This window comes from Tamandua tetradactyla, chromosome 24 (assembly GCF_023851605.1).
Source record: "Tamandua tetradactyla isolate mTamTet1 chromosome 24, mTamTet1.pri, whole genome shotgun sequence".
Classification (NCBI taxonomy): domain Eukaryota; kingdom Metazoa; phylum Chordata; class Mammalia; order Pilosa; family Myrmecophagidae; genus Tamandua; species Tamandua tetradactyla.
The window spans coordinates 53533574-53551236 of NC_135350.1; the positions used below are offsets into that span (position 1 = coordinate 53533574).

A 17663-nucleotide genomic window follows, 5' to 3' on the forward strand; every position below is an offset into this window, starting at 1 on the left:
GAACAAGATGGGCGTATTAAGCACCTTTATTTTAAAAATTCAGGGAACGTACATTTAGTCACTATCATTATACACTCTAGGCATTCCTAGGTTAAACCATCTCAGTCTTTATCATCTATCTTTCTTTCTGATTTCATGTACAAATTTAACAAATGTTTTTGCGTAAGGAAAAACAAAGGAATGTCATTACTGCATGGTGCTGAAAATAGAAGGTAATTAATATTTAAAATTTTTTAATTATGTGTGAGACTAAAGCAAAAAATGTTTATTCGGTACAAAATTTATATTTTGACTAGTGCATTTGCTAATATAACTTATGTAGACAGCTTAATTGAACACCATAAGTACATGGAACCTTGAGTAGAGCATGAGATTTTGTTCCAGACTGATGTCCAGATAAATCCCAGAGTGGTCTGAACAGTAAAATAAAAAAAAAAATTCAAGGAATGGCTTTTCACAATGAGTTTGCCACCACATCACAGGTATTGTGAAAACCATTGCTATATCTTAAGCCAAAATGGGAAAGGAAAAGAGTCATATCAACATTGTCATTATTGGACATGTAGATTTGGGCAAGTCCATCATGACTGCCCATCTGACCTATAAATGTGATGGAATTGACAAAAGAACCATTGAAAAATTTGAGAAGGAGGCTGCTGAGATGGAAAAGGGGTCCTTCAAGTATGCCTTGGTCTTGGATAGACTAAAAGCTGAATGTGAGCATGGTATCACCATTGATACCTCCCTGTGGAAATTTGACACCAATTTTTTTAGACCAAATTTGAGGTCTACTTCTGTAATAAAAGCCATGTGTTGCATATAGAATACTTTTGTGTAGTTATGTCAATATCAAGTCACAAGTATTGTGTGACCATCATTGATGCCCCAGAACACAGAGACTTTATTAAAACATGATCATAGGCACATCTCAGGCTGACTGTGCAGTCCTGATTGTTGCTGCTGGTGCTGGTGAATTTGAATCTGGTATATCCAAGAATGGGCAGACCAGAGAACATGCCCTTCTGGTTTACACACTGGGTGTGAAACAACTAATAGTTGGTGTTTACAAAATGGATTCCACTGAACCACCTCACAGTCAGAAGAGATATAAAGAAATCGTTAAGGAAGTCAGCACCCACATTTAAAAAATTGGCTACAACCCTGACTCAGCAGCATTTGTGCCAATTTTTGGTTGGAATGGTGACAACATGCTGGAGCCAAGTGCTAATATGCCTTGGTTCAAGGGATGGAAAATCACTCATAAGCATGGCAATGCCAGTGAACCCACGCTGCTTGAAGCTCTGGATTGCATCCTGCCATCCACTCATCCAACTGACAAGCCTTTGTGTCTGCCTCTTTAGGCTGTCTATGAAATTGGTAGACAATTCCAGGAACTTGTATTTGGGACCCAGAGGTTCTTGTTCAGTATGACCTGGCTTCTTAAATGAGGACGATATGAACTGGAGAGCTGTGAAGTCATCATCTTCCCCAGATATGTGGACATCCAGGTGGAGAAAGTTTATTTGCAGAGTAGAATGCCGTAGAGACAAAGTGGGTGGGGAAGGAGACAGGGGCTGGAGGACAATCCTACCACCCAATATCCCCAAGAGCCTGTTTAATTCACTTTATAAAAAGAGACACTCTCTTAAAATGTTTATTTGTTTGTGTTTCCAAATTCATAAGTGCTCAGAGGACAGAGCAATTGTCTTGCTCACCACTGAATTCTTGAAATAGTGTACATTCCATAAATCCTGGCTGCATGAAGGAATTCCCACAGCAGCTGTCTCATATCATGAACAGCAAAACGACCCAGACAAGGACAGTCAGAGAAACTCTCAACACACATGGGCTTGCCAAGAACCATCTCAACGATGGCAACATGACCAGGTAGGAATTTGAGGCCATCTTCCAGTTTCTTGTCAGGACAACGGTCAATCTTCTCCTTCATCTTGGCAAACTTGCAAGCAATGTGAACTGTGTGACAATCCAGCACATGTGCATAGCCAGCACTGATTTGGCCTGGATGGTTCAGGATAACCACCTGAGTAGGGAAGCCAGCTGTTTCCATTGGTGGTCACCAGCCACATTGCCATGATGAAAATCATTTACAGATGCATCCTTGACATTGAAACCCACGTTGTCCCCAGGAAGAGTTTCACTCAAAGCTTCATGGTACATGTCAATAGACTTGACTTCAATTGTAATACGTACTGGAGCAAAGGTGAACACTACACCTGGTTTGAGAACACCAGTCTCCACCTAGTCCGTAGGCACAGTACTTCTGTAATAAAATCCATCACACGGCTTTTATTACAGAAGTAGACCTCAAATTTGGTCTAAAAAAATTGGTGTCAAATTTCCACAGGGAGGTATCAATGGTGATACCATGCTCACATTCAGCTTTTAGTCTATCCAAGACCAAGGCATACTTGAAGGACACCTTTTCCATCTCAGCAGTCTACCTGTGCGGTAGACTTTTTAAGTTTAACAGTAAAAGACTGGTTAATGATAACAATGTATCATAAAACCTTCAGAAAGAAAAGAATGTTTTGTGGATCATTTGTTTTCATGTGGCAGTTTTAAGTTATTAGTTTTTAAAATCAGTACTTTTTAAATGGAGGCAACAACCAAAAATCTATCACAGAATTTTGAGACCCATTAAAACAAAGTTTAATGAGAAACGTGTGTCTTTTTTTGAAAGGTCAGCTTTGAATTGCTTAGGCAAAAACCTCTTAACCTATTTTTGATGTTTCATCTGCTGAAACTTGATAGTTCAGGGTAAAGTTTTGTTAGGTCAGAAATTAAGGGTTTTTTCCATCTCGAAGGAGGAGGGATCATGACTTAAGCTGTTTTAAGTATTTACTAAAATGCAGTGGTTTGTTGGTTGCAACCTTGGTTAGTATGGAAAAGCAGTGGGTAATTTGTAATATTTATGAGCCTCCTTAGGCCAACTTCTGTAATAAAAGCCATGTATTGCATATAGAATATTTTTGTGTAGTTATGTCAATATCAATAATTGAGTAAATGAGTTTATTGTACATAGATTTTAGGAAAAATAAAAGGTGCTGGAAGTAAAAAAAATTCAAGGAATGCTTAAATTTGTTAAATGGGATTTTAGCCTATAGAAAAATTTCTGATTCAGAAGAAGGTAAAGAAAGTTAGTGGACAGCAAACAAAGTAATGCAACATACAGATCCATATTACTCTTTAACTAAAATGAGAAATTGTCTCCATATTAACAAAGATTAAATACCTAACTAGGAATAGTACTCATTATGATCAAAATAGACTTATCATGTACATGCACTTGGCAGGTAATATAGGAACAATTACAGATCGCTACTATAAGTTGCACAAAATGCCCATGTTAATTAGCTGCTATAAAAGGCATTCTTTTGAGTGTTTAGGAAGGAAAGGCAATTTGATGGAAATTTCCTTTGGATAGTTAATGTCCCATATAAGCCACACATAAAATCAAGCAATAATAAGTTCTTGAATTTCATAGTGAAGACAAAAATAAGACATGACTGTCCCCTCTCCTTATAGAAAAGGCTCATCATTATAAACTGAGGCAGCTTCTGGGAGAAATCATCCCAGACCAGTCAGCATGATAATAGGTGAGTCCTCCCATATTATCAGCCATCTTGAAAGGATGCTACAGTGAAACCTGTTCCATGGAATAGATGGAGGCTCTTAAAAATGTTCATGTTTCAAACTTCAAAGGTAATTATATAAAATTATTTGGTTTAATATCCCTGATTCTGCTAAATTTCTAATAACTCAGAGCTGGTAACAAGATCTTTGATACAACAGGATAGCAGCTTTCAGATTTCTAATTTGATTATGAACAGGTACATAGAATTCCTTCATGCAGCCAGGATTTATGGAGTATACACTATGCCAAGAATTCAGTGGTGAGCAAGATAATTGCTCTGCCCTCAGAGCACTTATGAATTTGGAAACACAAACAAATAAACATTTTAAGAGAGTGTCTCTTTTTATAAAGTGAATTAAACAGGCTCTTGAGGATATTGGGTGGTAGGATTGTCCTCCAGCCCCTGTCTCCTTCCCCACCCACTTTGTCTCTACGGCATTCTACTCTGCAAATAAACTTTCTCCACCTGGATGTCCACATATCTGGGGAAGATGATGACTTCACAGCTCTCCAGTTCATATCGTCCTCATTTAAGAAGCCAGATCATACTGAACAAGAACCTCTGAGTCCCAAATGCAAGTTCCTGGAGCAGAGAATGTGCCCATTTTGGGTCAGCAGTGCAACCCCTAATTCAATCAACTATAGCCAAGGTGGAAACATCTAAAAAAGAACAGATAAAGTTTACTTACAAAGAGTGAAAGGGGGTCAAGTTTCAGAACAGACTTGACAAATGGGAGAATAAACAACACAAAAACTCATTCGTATTTAAAGGGAAAAGAAACTCAGAACTGCAAGACTATGATGATTAAATTAGTCTGTTGTTATTGAGAAAACAGCAACTTTCCCCCATGGTTATCATATACACAAAGGTTAAGATGTGTCTTTAGACATCAGCATAACAAAAGTGAGGGATAAAATGTTTTTGTTAGGGAGTCCAAGGTTATAGGAAATATTCAGGGTTTTATTATTTTGGAGATTGGAACCAACCCGGGTAACCCCAATATTTTATGTTTATCACAGGATGCAAAGCTTTGTTTTACCTGATGGTGATATGAGAAGTGCTTAATCATATTGGAAGCAGTGCAAAGTGTCAGCATTTGCTTCTAAAAGTCACAAAGTACAAACTGTAGTGCTTACAGGAGGCACTTACCAGGAGTACTATGCACTGGATAGGCTTCGGAAGAAAGTGTCTTAGCTGTGGTAAACTGATTAAACCTCGTTAATAACACAGAGAAAATCTGCAGATCCCTAAGTCTCCACATTTGACCAGAACTTTGTATAAAACACTCTCATACCTATTCATACAGTCAATCCTCAAAATTTTGTGAGAAAATAATACTTGCTAAATACCTCCTGCATGGGACCTGCAGTTACTCAGCACTTACTAAGCACTACGCACTGTTCTGACACCTCTATATCTATTAACTATGAATTCATTTAATTCTCACCACATTCCTACAAATGTAAGGTATGATTTCATCCCTATTTTACAGGTTATGAAATTAAGGCACACAGGAGTTAAGTAACTTGCCTGAAATCACATAGCTTGAAAGTGGTATCATTGGAATTTGTTTCCGGGTAGCCCAGCTCTAGAGTCTATACTTTAAACCATTGCCCTATATGGCCTCTTTAGAAATGAGTAATAGTCCGATTTCACAAATGAAGAAATAATCAGTGCTCAGAAATGAAGTGACTTGCCCAAGGTCACTAATAGAATGGTAAACTGAGATTTTAAATCTGATCTTCTAGCTTCAAGCCAAATTTCTTTCAATAATGACAATAACAATACCAACAAGAGTTGACGCTTTTCTAGAAAAGGAGGTGGGGGTAAGCAAGGGCTGGGAGATGGCCTCTGTGAGCGTGTGCCCAAGACTTCAGGTATCAAATCCATCTGCTTCATCTACAAATAAATGTATAATGTAAATGGGAAAACAAGTTGACATTAGTGGTCACCAGTTGTGGGACACAATGCTTCCAATAGGCTAAATCTGCAGGTGGATTGCTGCTTGCTAAGTGAAAACCAATGGGTGAAAAGTAAATTTTATGAAAACACTCTGATGCAATGTCAGAAATGTTCATAAATTAGTAATTTCAAGGTACATTAAGCATAGTAGGTCTAGTGAGTTGACTAGTGCCCCTCCCCCCAATTCGTGTCCATCTGGAACCTCGGAACAGGACCTTATTTGGAAAGAGGATCTTTGCAGATGTAATCAAAGTAAGGATCAAGATAACATCATGCTGAGTTAGGCTGGGCCCTAAACCTAGTGACTTGTACCCATTTAAGAAGAGAAGACAGAGAGACACACAGGAGAGGGCAATGTGAGGATGGAAGCAGAGATTGGAATTATGCTACCATAAATCAAGGAATGCCTGTGGCCACTGGAATCTGGAAGAGGCAAAGAAGGATTCTGCCCTTCAGACTTCAGAGGGAGTGTGGCCTGCTGACACATTGTTTTCAGACTTCTACCTCCAGAACTGTGAGAAAATATATTTCTGTAGTTTTAAGCCATCAACTTTGTGGTGATTTGCTTTGGCAGCCCTAAGAAATTAGTAGAGTAGGCAATCACAAAAAAATATATTAAATGGAAGTTTGATAGGACTTGGCATTGAAAATATCTTTTTTTTTTTCCTTTTTTTTAAAATTTTTTTTTATTAATCAAAAAAAGAAAAGAAATTAACACAACATTTAGAAATCATTCCATTCTACAAACGCACTCAGTAATTCTTAGTATCATCACATAGATGTATGATCATCATTTCTTAGTACATTTGCATCGATTTAGGAAAAGAACTAGCAAAACAGCAGAAAAAGATATAGAATGTTAATATAGAGAAGAGAATTAAAATAATAATACTAATAATAATATATATGTATAAAAAGGAAAAAGAAAAAAAACAAAAACAAAAGATACAAACACACAAACAAACAGAAAAAAAACCATATTTCAGGTGCAGCTTCATTCAGTGTTCCAACCTAGTTACATTACACTTAGGTATTATTGTGCTGTCCATTTTTGAGTTTTTGTATCTAGTCCTGTTGCACAGTCTGTATCCCTTCAGCTCCAATTACCCGTTATCTTACCCTGTTTCTAACTCCTGCTGGTCTCTGTTACCAATGATATATTCCAAGCTGATTCTCGAATGTCGGTTCACATCGGTGGGACCTTACAGTATTTGTCCTTTAGTTTTGGGCTAGACTCACTCAGCATAATGTTCTCTAGGTCCATCCATGTTATTACATGCTTCATAAGTTTAGTCTGTCTTAAAGCTGCATAATATTCCATCGTAGGTATATGCCACAGTTTGTTTAGCCACTCGTCTGTTGATGAACATTTTGGCTGTTTCCATCTCTTTGCAATTGTAGATAATGCTGCTATAAACACTGGTGTGCAAATGTCCGTCTGTGTCTTTGCCCTTAAGTCCTTTGAGTAGATACCTAGCAGTGGTATTGCTGGGTCGTAATCCATTCTGCCATTCTATGTCTTTTGATTGGGAAATTCAGTCCATTAACTTTTAGTATTATTACTGTTTGGATAATATTTTCCTCTACCATTTTGGCTTTTGTATTATATATATCATATCTGATTTTCCTTCTTTCTACACTTTACTCCATACCTCTCTCTTCTGTCTTTTCGTATCTGACTCTAGTGCTCCCTTTAGTATTTCTTGCAGAGCTGGTCTCTTGGTCACAAATTCTCTCAGTGACTTTTTGTCTATAAATGTTTTAATTTCTCCCTCATTTTTGAAGGACAATTTTGCTGGATATAGGAGTCTTGGTTGGCAGTTTTTCTCTTTTAGTAATTTAAATATATCATCCCACTGTCTTCTAGCTTCCATGGTTTCTGCTGAGAAATCTACACATAGTCTTATTGGGTTTCCCTTGTATGTGACAGATTGTTTTTCTCTTGCTGCTTTCAAGATCCTCTCTTTCTCTTTGACCTCTGACATTCTAACTAGTAAGTGTCTTGGAGAACGCCTATTTGGGTCTATTCTCTTTGGGGTGCGCTGCACTTCTTGGATCTGCAAATTTAGGTCTTTCATAAGAGTTGGGAAATTTTCAGTGATAATTTCTTCCATTAGTTTTTCTCCTCCTTTTCCCTTCTCTTCTCCTTCTGGGACACCCACAACACGTATATTTGTGCGCTTCATATTGTCATTCAGTTCCCTGATCCCCTGCTCAAGTTTTTCCATTCTTTTCCCTATAGTTTCTGTTTCTTTTTGGAATTCAGATGTTCCATCCTCCAGTTCACTAATTGTAGCTTCTGTCTCTTTAGATCTACCATTGTAGGTATCCATTGTTTTTTCCATTTTTTCTTCTTTGTCCTTCACTCCCATAAGTTCTGTGATTTGTTTTTTCAGATTTTCTATTTCTTCTTTTTGTTCAGCCCATGTCTTCTTCATGTCCTCCCTCAATTTATTGATTTGGTTTTTGAAGAGTTTTTCCATTTCTGTTCGTATATTCAGCATTAGTTGTCTCAGCTCCTGTATCTCATTTGAACTATTGGTTTGTTCCTTTGACTGGGCCATATCTTCAATTTTCCGAGCGTCATCCATTATTTTCTGCTGGTGTCTGGGCATTTGATCAGATTTCCCTGGGTGTGGGACCCAGCTGGTTGAAAGCTTTTTCTGTGAAATCTCTGGGCTCTGTTTTTCTTTTCCTGCCCAGTAGGTGGCGCTCGTGGCGCTCGTCTGTCTGCACGGCAGTCGGCCCGGGAAACCGCGCGTGGAGGCGGGGGTCGCTGGCCACCGCGGCTTGGGAGAGTGCTGGTCCTAATTGCCCAGCTGGCCCGAAACGCCAAGCGTGACGGGAGGGCCCTGCTATCCAACGTTCCCAGTCAGACCGGGGAGCCACGTGCGTGGAGGGGACCCCAGTCGCCAGCCGCCCGGGCCGGGAAAACGCGCGCGCCTCGGGTATCTCACCGCAGCAGATTCTCCCTGCCCGTTCAGCTGTTCCAGAATGGGGTACGCTGTCTTTTTGGTCTCTGTCGTGACTCCGGGAGCTGTTTCGTATTGTTTCTGTTTCTTTAGTTGCTTTTCTGGAGGAAGAACTAAGACCCGCGCGTTTTACTAAGCCGCCATCTTCTCCGGAAGTCAAAAATATCTTTAAAACCATAAAAATGTGTCTGAGAAAATTTTAACAGAAAATAGAAAAAAAAGTTACTTTGACGTTTGAGTTACTTATCTGGTCTGTGATCTCTAACATGAAACAGTCAACCTTTCAGTAGGATTTTTGACACAATCCTTATGTCTCAGCAAAGAGCTATAGAGAACCGAGAGAAAGGTTCTATTTTGTCCTGTGTATACACCTTATATATACACAGAAAACACAGCTGGTTGCCCACCCTGTATCCTTTCACTGTCAGTCCCTGGCCCCTATCTTTCCTTCTTCCTAATATGACCCTAATTTCGTTCAAAGTATCAGTCACTCCTACAAAGCTGTGTGCTTCAAGGGGTGCTGCCCATTCACCCATTGCATTTCAGGGGATTAGTCAAGGCAATCACAGTGGTCCCATTTGCTTTGACAGTAATAAGTCTGTCAGTAAAGGGATATGTGAATCAATTATGGCCATGAAACAGGAGGAGCACAGTCAGTTGAAGATTTGAAAACCAATCCTAGTTCAAACACCATTCTGTCCCACATCTGCAATGGTCACATTTTTGAATTGTCAAATTCATAAGACATAATAGACTTTAATACAGTATTTCATTTTCTAACTTTATAAAGGGATACAAGACAGAAATACTGCATGCATAGTATCTTCATGCCATGAAGAAGCTCAGAGACTATCAATATATACAGTTTCTTGGTCCCCTTAAGACAACCATAGCATGCATAGATGCTAAGGAAGAGATTAAGGTGCATGGGTTCACCTAGGTTGATTTCTTACTGGGTGCTAACTCAACAGCTCTCTCAGTCCAGGTGCAGTTCCAGAGATCAGGGATTTCACAACAAACACATTAGACAGTTCCTAGTACAAAACATTCTTCATCTATCTCAACCTGGTAGTTGCCAAGGGAACAGTTCTGTGAGAAGGCATACCCAAAGTCATCTTCCCAGGTAGGCCTAAACCTGTTAGGAGCCCAGGACTGATGTTCACCCTTACTCACAGTGTTAGGAAGAACACTGTACCTGAAGGAGAACAAACGCTCATCTGATTGTGGAGTAGAGAAAAATTTATTCATGATCTTGCAGGAATGGGCTCCTAGCTGAACACAAAATGGTGGCTGGTGCACCGAACAATAGACTACCAAGACAGTTATACCTGTGCCTGACCCACAATTCCTCCCGTTCCTCCACTTGCATACTCCAGAGGTTGCAGCCTATTCTGGAAATCTAACTATTGAACTTCCCATCGAATGTTCCCCCTTTGATTATGTTTTACATCTTTAATGACCCTGGAATTAAGGATTTGGCATCAGTTCTAAGCTAGCATCAGAGCACCCCCCCACCCCGCTTCCTTGCTTGCATCACCATTGTGAGAGCTAAACTTAGTTTGATTTTTACAATAGGAAGTCTGCTAGAAGATTCAAAGAAAGGCTTCTGGGTTTTTAAAAAGAGACACAGAAGGCATAGTTTCATTCTTCTGGACATTTTTGTGTTTGGATTTGATGCTAGGAACTACATTTTTCTGGTCCATTTAATTTCCCACACATTAAGACATTTATTTTCATAACATCTCACTTATCAAACCTTTTTCCCAGTTCTCACTCAACTGATACCTGGCTTCCTGCTTCACTACGAAAACAAAAGCAGTAAGAGGAGAATTTCTACACATCCCCACCATCACATACCAAATGACTTCCTTCTTTTACCCATATTTTCCACCTCTGCTTTTGTTACTAGGGCTCTATTATCCATATTCCAATCTATGGCCAACCTCCTGCGTTGTGCTTTAGATTCCACCCCCATTCATCTATTCAAATATATCACTCTAGCAACCATACACATCCACTTTTCTAATCTGTTCTTTCTATCTACATGTATCATGTATACACACATAAATATATCCCTTAGTAATTCTCTTGCTCTACCCTACTTCCTGCTCTAACATGGTCCATTTCTGTACTCTTTATTATACCAAAACATCTCAAAAGAGTTTTCTGTGCTTATTGCCCCCAATTCCTCTATTCTTATTTATTTTGAATTGGATTTTAAATTATTCCTACTTGAACTTATAAAAAACTCATCAAATTTTTCTCCTATTGAATACTGGGCAGTTATTATGACTGAAGATTATTAAATTGGGAAAAAGAAAATCTCAATGAAAAATTCGTCACTTAAATAGCAGTATATTAAAGCATCTTTCAGATGTGACCAAACAGGTTTTAGGAAATGCTCATTATTTATTTGCACCTAATATATATATAAATTTTTCATAATTTATTCACTTACTTGTTTTAATATGGTATGTTGTGAAAAGTTATTATTCATGGAAAAGTAAAATATTATCTTTGCAACCCAAGTATACACTTTTTCATTTTTTTGAACACTAGACATTTTCAAAGAATTTATCAGGAAAAATTCTAATTATACAAGATTAAGAAATTTAAACATTATATAGATACAAGTCATACATAAAATAAGATATCCTGAAATGAGTTTCAAAATATTGTCTTTATTACATATTTATCACATGTCTTCATTACACATTTAATAGCTGCTACAATCCATAAGCAACCTCAATTGCATGGTATGTTGTCATTTAACTTAAATAAAATATAAAATAGAAATTTTATGATGTATTCCCATGAATGAGCATATTGAGCACATGATTAATAACCTGATGAAGTCAGAAAGGTAAAAAAATTCCTCTATTTTTTATATATATGGAAAAATCAAGTATTTGTGATATAATCAGAATCTAAAAAAAATCCTGATGTGCTGTAAAGATATAGAGGAATCTACAGCTGAAATCCAAACAGATGGAAAAGGTCTTGTTTTAGTAAGTTCAAAGGAAAAACAGCACAGACACAGAATGGCTTAACAACTGAACTCATGGAAAACAAGCAAGCAAACAAGTAGGGCAGTGAGGATGTAATGGTTATCTCCCAAAAAGCTACTAAAATCTTGGACTGAATTGAAAACATGATTTTAACATTCACAAAGCATTGTAAACAGTTGTAAAAAAAAAAAAAAAAAAAAGGAAAGTACTCAGATCATGGAGGTGATTTTTTTTTCCATTTAGTGTGGGTACCATGTATATAGACAAAATTGATTTAAGGAGAATGTGTATTTGTTACTTAAGAGTGTATGTTCCTACATGATCAATGAATAGGGTTACATAATAGATTTCATCCCAATACAAAAATAGAGAGTTGTAATGGTAAAAACTGCCAAAATTGGAATGGGTTCATTAGAAAGGAAAGAAAAATAGACTCTATGTGCATTATTACATGTTTGAATGATGTATTGCTGCATAACAAATTTTCCTAAAATTTAGTGGCTTCAGCAATACACATTTATCATCTCCCAGGTTCTGGTGCATCAGGAATCCAGGCATGACTCAACTGGGTCCTCTGCTTCAGGGTCTCTCACAAGGAAGCAATGAAGGTATCAGCCAGGGCAGCTATCATCTCAAGGGTCAGTGGGGCAAAACCTATGTACTAGTTTGCAAGCTGCTGGAATGTGATATACCAGAAATGGAAAGGCTTTTAAAAAGGGGAAATTATTGATCAGGAGGTCCAAGATGGTAGCTTAGTAAGGTGTGGAATTTAGTTTGTCCTGCAGAGCAGTAGTAAATAGCCAGGAACAGTACAGAACAACTGCTGAGGACACATCAGTGACCAGACACACAGCATACACCAGTCTGGACAAGCTGAACCAGTTGTGATCGCACCCAGAACCACTTCTCAGGCTCCAACTGTCCCAGGCAAGGGCAGGATTAAGCTTGTCTGAGAGACAAAGAGGCTGGTCAGGTGAAAGAAAGTAATTTCCTGGAGGCTGTGCTTTCCCCAGGAGAAGGGTGGGGCCCAGCTCAGGTGGAACCCCTTCCTCAAGGAATTCAGACACCAGAGACTGGAAAACTGAAGCAACTAAAGCCAGCCTGCAATCTCTCCTCTACCTCAACCATGCCTCCAGCAGGGAGACACTGCTGAAGTTAAAAGTAATGCATCATTTTATGCTGGTGGGACCCACAGGCAGACAAGCACTACATACTGGGCAGGATAGGAAAAACACAGAGTCTAGGGGCTTCATAGGAAAGTCTTTCAACCTACTAAGTCTCACCATCAGGGAAAACTGATGCAGGTGACTGTTTCCTCCTGAGAGGAGGCCAGTCTGGTCTAGGAAAATCTGACTGGGGTCTATAATACCTAAGTAGACCCTCCTAAGAGTGGGGTGTGGGGAGGCAACATACAGGCAGGGCAAGAAACAAGAAAACCAGAATGGAAAAATTCTGATCTGTTAAATAAAACCTATGCTATAGGTCTAGAATAAGTTAAACTGAATGTCAAAGAACACAGAAACAACAAAGTCATCCACCAAGAAAATCCTAGGTAAAAAAGTGAAAAAAATCTCCAGAATAAACTAATTAAGGAAATTAAATATCTAGACACCAGCAAAAAATAACAGATCACACTAGAAAAATTGAAGATATGGCCCATTTTCCTTTTCAAAGGAAAAAAAACAACAATTCAAATGAGATACAGGAGTGGAAACAATTAATTCAGGATGTTTGAACAGACATGGAAAATCTCATCAAAAATCAAATCAATGAATTGAGGGAGGATATAAAGAAGGCAAGGGATGAACAAAAAGAAGAAATCAAAAGGCTGAGAAAACAAATCACAGAACTTATGGGAATGAAAGGCTCAGTAGAAGAGATGAAAAAAACAATGGAAGCCTACAATGTTAGATTTCAAGAGGTGGAAGATAGGATTAGTGAACTGGAGGACAGGACATCTGAAATCCAACAAGCAAAAGAAAATATAGGGAAAAGAATGGGAAAACATGAGCAAGAACTCAGGGAATTGAATGACAACATGAAGCACATGAATATACATGTTGTGGGTTTCCTAGAAGGAGAAGAGAAGGGAAAAGGAAGAGAAAAACTAATAGAGGAAATTATTATTGGAGTTTACCCAATTCTTAGAAAGACTTAAAACAACAGATCCAAGAAGTGCAGGGAACCCCAAACATAATAGATCCAAATAGACGTACTCCAAGACACTTACTAATCAGAATGTCAGATGTCAAAGAGAAAGAGAGATTTTGAAAGCAGCAAGAGAAAACCAATCCATCATATACAAGGGAAGCCCAATAAAACTATACATAGACTTCTCAGCAGAAACCAAGGAGGAGAGAAGACAGTGGTCTCATATATTTAAGATAATAAAAGAGAAAAACTGCCAACCAAGGATTCTATATCCAGCAAAATTGTCCTTCAAAAATAAGGGGGAAATTAAAACATTTTCAGACAAAAAATCACTGACAGAATTTGTGACCAAGAGACCAGCTCTGTAAGAAATACTAAAGGGAGCACTAGAGACAGATATGAAAAGTTAGGAGAGAAAAGTGTGGAGAAGAGTGTAGAAAGAAGATTATCAGTAAAGGTAAAAAGAAGAAAAATTAGATGTGACATATAAAATCCAAAAGGCAAAATGGTAGACAAAAGTACTGCCCTTACATTACTGCCTAACATTACTGCCATTAATGTTAATGGACTGAATTCCCCAATCAAAAGACATAGACTGGCAGAATGGATTAAAAAACAGGACCCATCTATATGCTGTTTACAGGAGACATATTTTAGACCCAAGGATAAACATAGGTTGAAAATGAAAGGTTGGTGTATTAGTTAGAGTTTTCTAAAGAAACAGAATCAACAGGGAACACTCGCAAATATAAAATTTATAAAATTGTCCCACCTGACCATGGGAATGCAGACTCCAAAATCCACAGGGTAGGCTGCAGAGCTGACGATTCCAATGGAGGGTCTGGACGAACTGCACAGGAGAGGCTTGCCAGCTGAGGCAGGAAGAGAGCCTGTCTCTTCTGAACCCTCCTTAAAAGGCTTCCAGTAATTAGATTAATCATCACTCATTGCAGAAGACACTCCACTTGGCTGATTACAAATGGAATCAGCTGTGGATACAGCTGATGTGACCATGATTCAATTCTATGAAATGTCCTCATTGCAACAGACAGGCCAGCACTTGCCCAACCTGACAAACAGGTACCAACACTTCACCAAGTTGACACATGAATCTGACCATGACGGTTGGGAAAAGATATTTCATGCAAACAGCAATAAAAAAAGAGCAGGAGTAGCTATACTAATATCCAACAAATTAGACTTCAAATGTAAAATAATTGAAAGAGACAAAGAAGGACACTGTGTATTAAAAAAAAGGAACAATTCAACCAGGAGACATAACAATCATAAATATTTATGCACGGAGCCAGAATGCTCCAAAATACATGAGGCAAACACTGAAAATACTGAAAAGAGAAATAGACATATCTAACATTGTAGTTAGAAACTTCAATTCCCCACTCTCATTAATGGACAGACCATCTAGACAAGGGATCAATAAAGAAACAGAGAATTTAAATAATGCAATAAATGAACTAGACTTAACAGACATTTATAGAACATTACACACCACAACAGCAGGATACACCTTTTACTCAAGTGCTCATGGATCATTTTCAAGGATAGACCATATGCTGGGTCACAAAGCAAGTTTCAATAAATTTAAAAAGATTGAAATCATACAAAACACTTTCTCAGATCATAAAGGGATGAAGTTGGAAATCAGTAATAGGCAGAGTGCCAGAAAACGCACACATTTACGGAGGCTCAACAACACACTCTTAAACAACCAGTGGGTCAAAGAAGAAATTACAAGAGATTAGTAAGTATCTCGATGCAAATGAAAATGAAAACACAATATATCAAAGTTTATGGGATGCAGAAAAGGCAGAGCTAAGAGGGAAATTTATTGCCCTAAATGCCTATATCAGAAAAGAACATAGAGCAAAAATTGATGAATTAACTGTTCACTTGGAAGAACTAGAGAAAGAACAGTAAATTAAACCCAAAGCAAGCAAGAAAGGAAAGAAATAACAAAGATTAGAGCAGAAATAAATGAAATTGGGAACAAGAAAATTATCAAGAAAATAAAAAAAAAAGAGAAGTTGGTTCTATGAGAAAATCAATAAGATTGATGGACCCTTAGCAAGGTTGACAAAAAGAAGAGAGAGGATGCAAATAAATAAAATCAGAAATGGGAGAGAGGACATAACCACTAACTCCTGCAGGAAAAAAGGAGGTAATGAAAGGATACTATGAACAACTTCATGCTAATAAACCAGACAATGTAGATGAAATGGACAACTTCCTAGAAAGACATAAACAACCAACATTGACTCAAGAAGAAATAGACAATCTCAACACACCAATCACAAATAAAGAAATTGAATTAGTCATTAAGAAGCTCCCAGAAAAGAAAAATCCAGGACCAGATGGTTTCACATGTGAATTCTACAAACATTCAAGAAAGAATTAGTACCAATTCTGCTCACACTCTTCAAAAAAATTGAATAGGACAGAAGGCTACCTAACACAGTCTATGAAGCCAACATCACCCTCATACCAAAGCCAGACAAAGATACTACAAGAAAAGAGAATTACAGACCAATTTCTCCAATGAATATAGATGCAAAATTCCTCAACAAAATTCTTGCAAATTGAATCCAGCAGCACATTAAAAGAGTTATACACCATGATCAAGTAGGATTCATCCCAGGCATGCAAGGATGATTCAGTGTAAGAAAATCAATTAATGTAATACACCATATTGACAAATCAAAGCAGAAAAACCGCATGATCATCTCGATTGATGCAGGAAAGGCATTTGACAAAATTCAACATCTTTCTTGTTGAAAACACTTCAAAAGATAGGAATAGAAGGGATCTTCCTCAAAATGATAAAGGGAATATATGAAAAAACCACCGCTAGCACCATCCTCAATGGGGGAAAACTGAAAACTTTCCCCCTAAGATCAGGAACAAGGCAAGGATGTCCACTATCACTATTGTTATTCAACATTGTGTTGGAAGTTCTAGCCAGAGCAATTAGACAAGAAAAAAAAATACAAGGCATCAAAACCAAAAAAGAAGTAAAGCTCTCACTGTTTGCAGATGAGATGATATCATATGTCAAAAACCCTGAAAAATCCACAGCAAAACTATTAGAGCTAAAAAATGATGTACACAGCAAAGTGGCAGTTTACAAGATCAACACTCAAGAATCTGTAGTGTTTCTATACACTAGCAATGAGCAATTTGAGGGGGAAATCAAGAAAAAAAAATTCCATTTACAATTGCAATCAAAAGAATAAAATATTTAGGAATAAAATTAACTAAGGATAGAAAAGACCTATACAAAGAAAACTACAAGAAATTGCTAAAAGAAATCACAGAAGACCTAAATAAATGGAAAGGCATATCATGTTCATGGATTGGAAGACTAAAAATAGTTAAGATGTCAATTCTACCTAAATTGATTTATAGATTCAATGCAATACCAATTAAAATCCCCAAAACCTACTTTTCAGAAATAGAAAAACCAAAAACCAAATTTATTTGGAAGGGCAGGGTGCCCAGAATAGCTAAAAATATCCTGAGAAAGAAAAATGAAGTCAGAGGTCTCACAATACCTGACTTTAAGGCATTTTATGAAACTACAGTGATCAAAACAGCATGGTACTGGTATAAAGATAGATATACTGACCAATGGAATCCAATAGTGTTCAGATACAGACCTTCTCATCTTTGATAAGGCAGTCAAGCCAACTCACCTGGGACAGAACATTCTCTTCCATAAATGGTGACTAGAGAACTGGATATCCGCATGCAAAAGAATGAAAAAGGATCCATATCTCATGCCATATACAAAAATTAACTCAAAATGGATCAAAGACCTAAAAATTAGATCTAAGACCATAAAACTTTTAGAAGAAAATGTAGGGAAATATCTTATAAATCTTATAATAGGGGGTGGT

The 17663-nt window shown here is 37.7% G+C and overlaps 2 pseudogenes; one reads left to right on the forward strand and one right to left on the reverse strand.

Moving 5' to 3' along the window:
- The first annotated feature begins 517 nt into the window (after positions 1–517).
- On the forward strand, positions 518–1448 carry LOC143668221 (putative elongation factor 1-alpha-like 3 pseudogene; annotated as a pseudogene).
- Positions 1449–1711: 263 nt separating this feature from the next.
- Positions 1712–9838, reverse strand: LOC143668222 (elongation factor 1-alpha 1 pseudogene; annotated as a pseudogene).
- Between the last annotated feature and the right edge of the window lie 7825 nt (positions 9839–17663).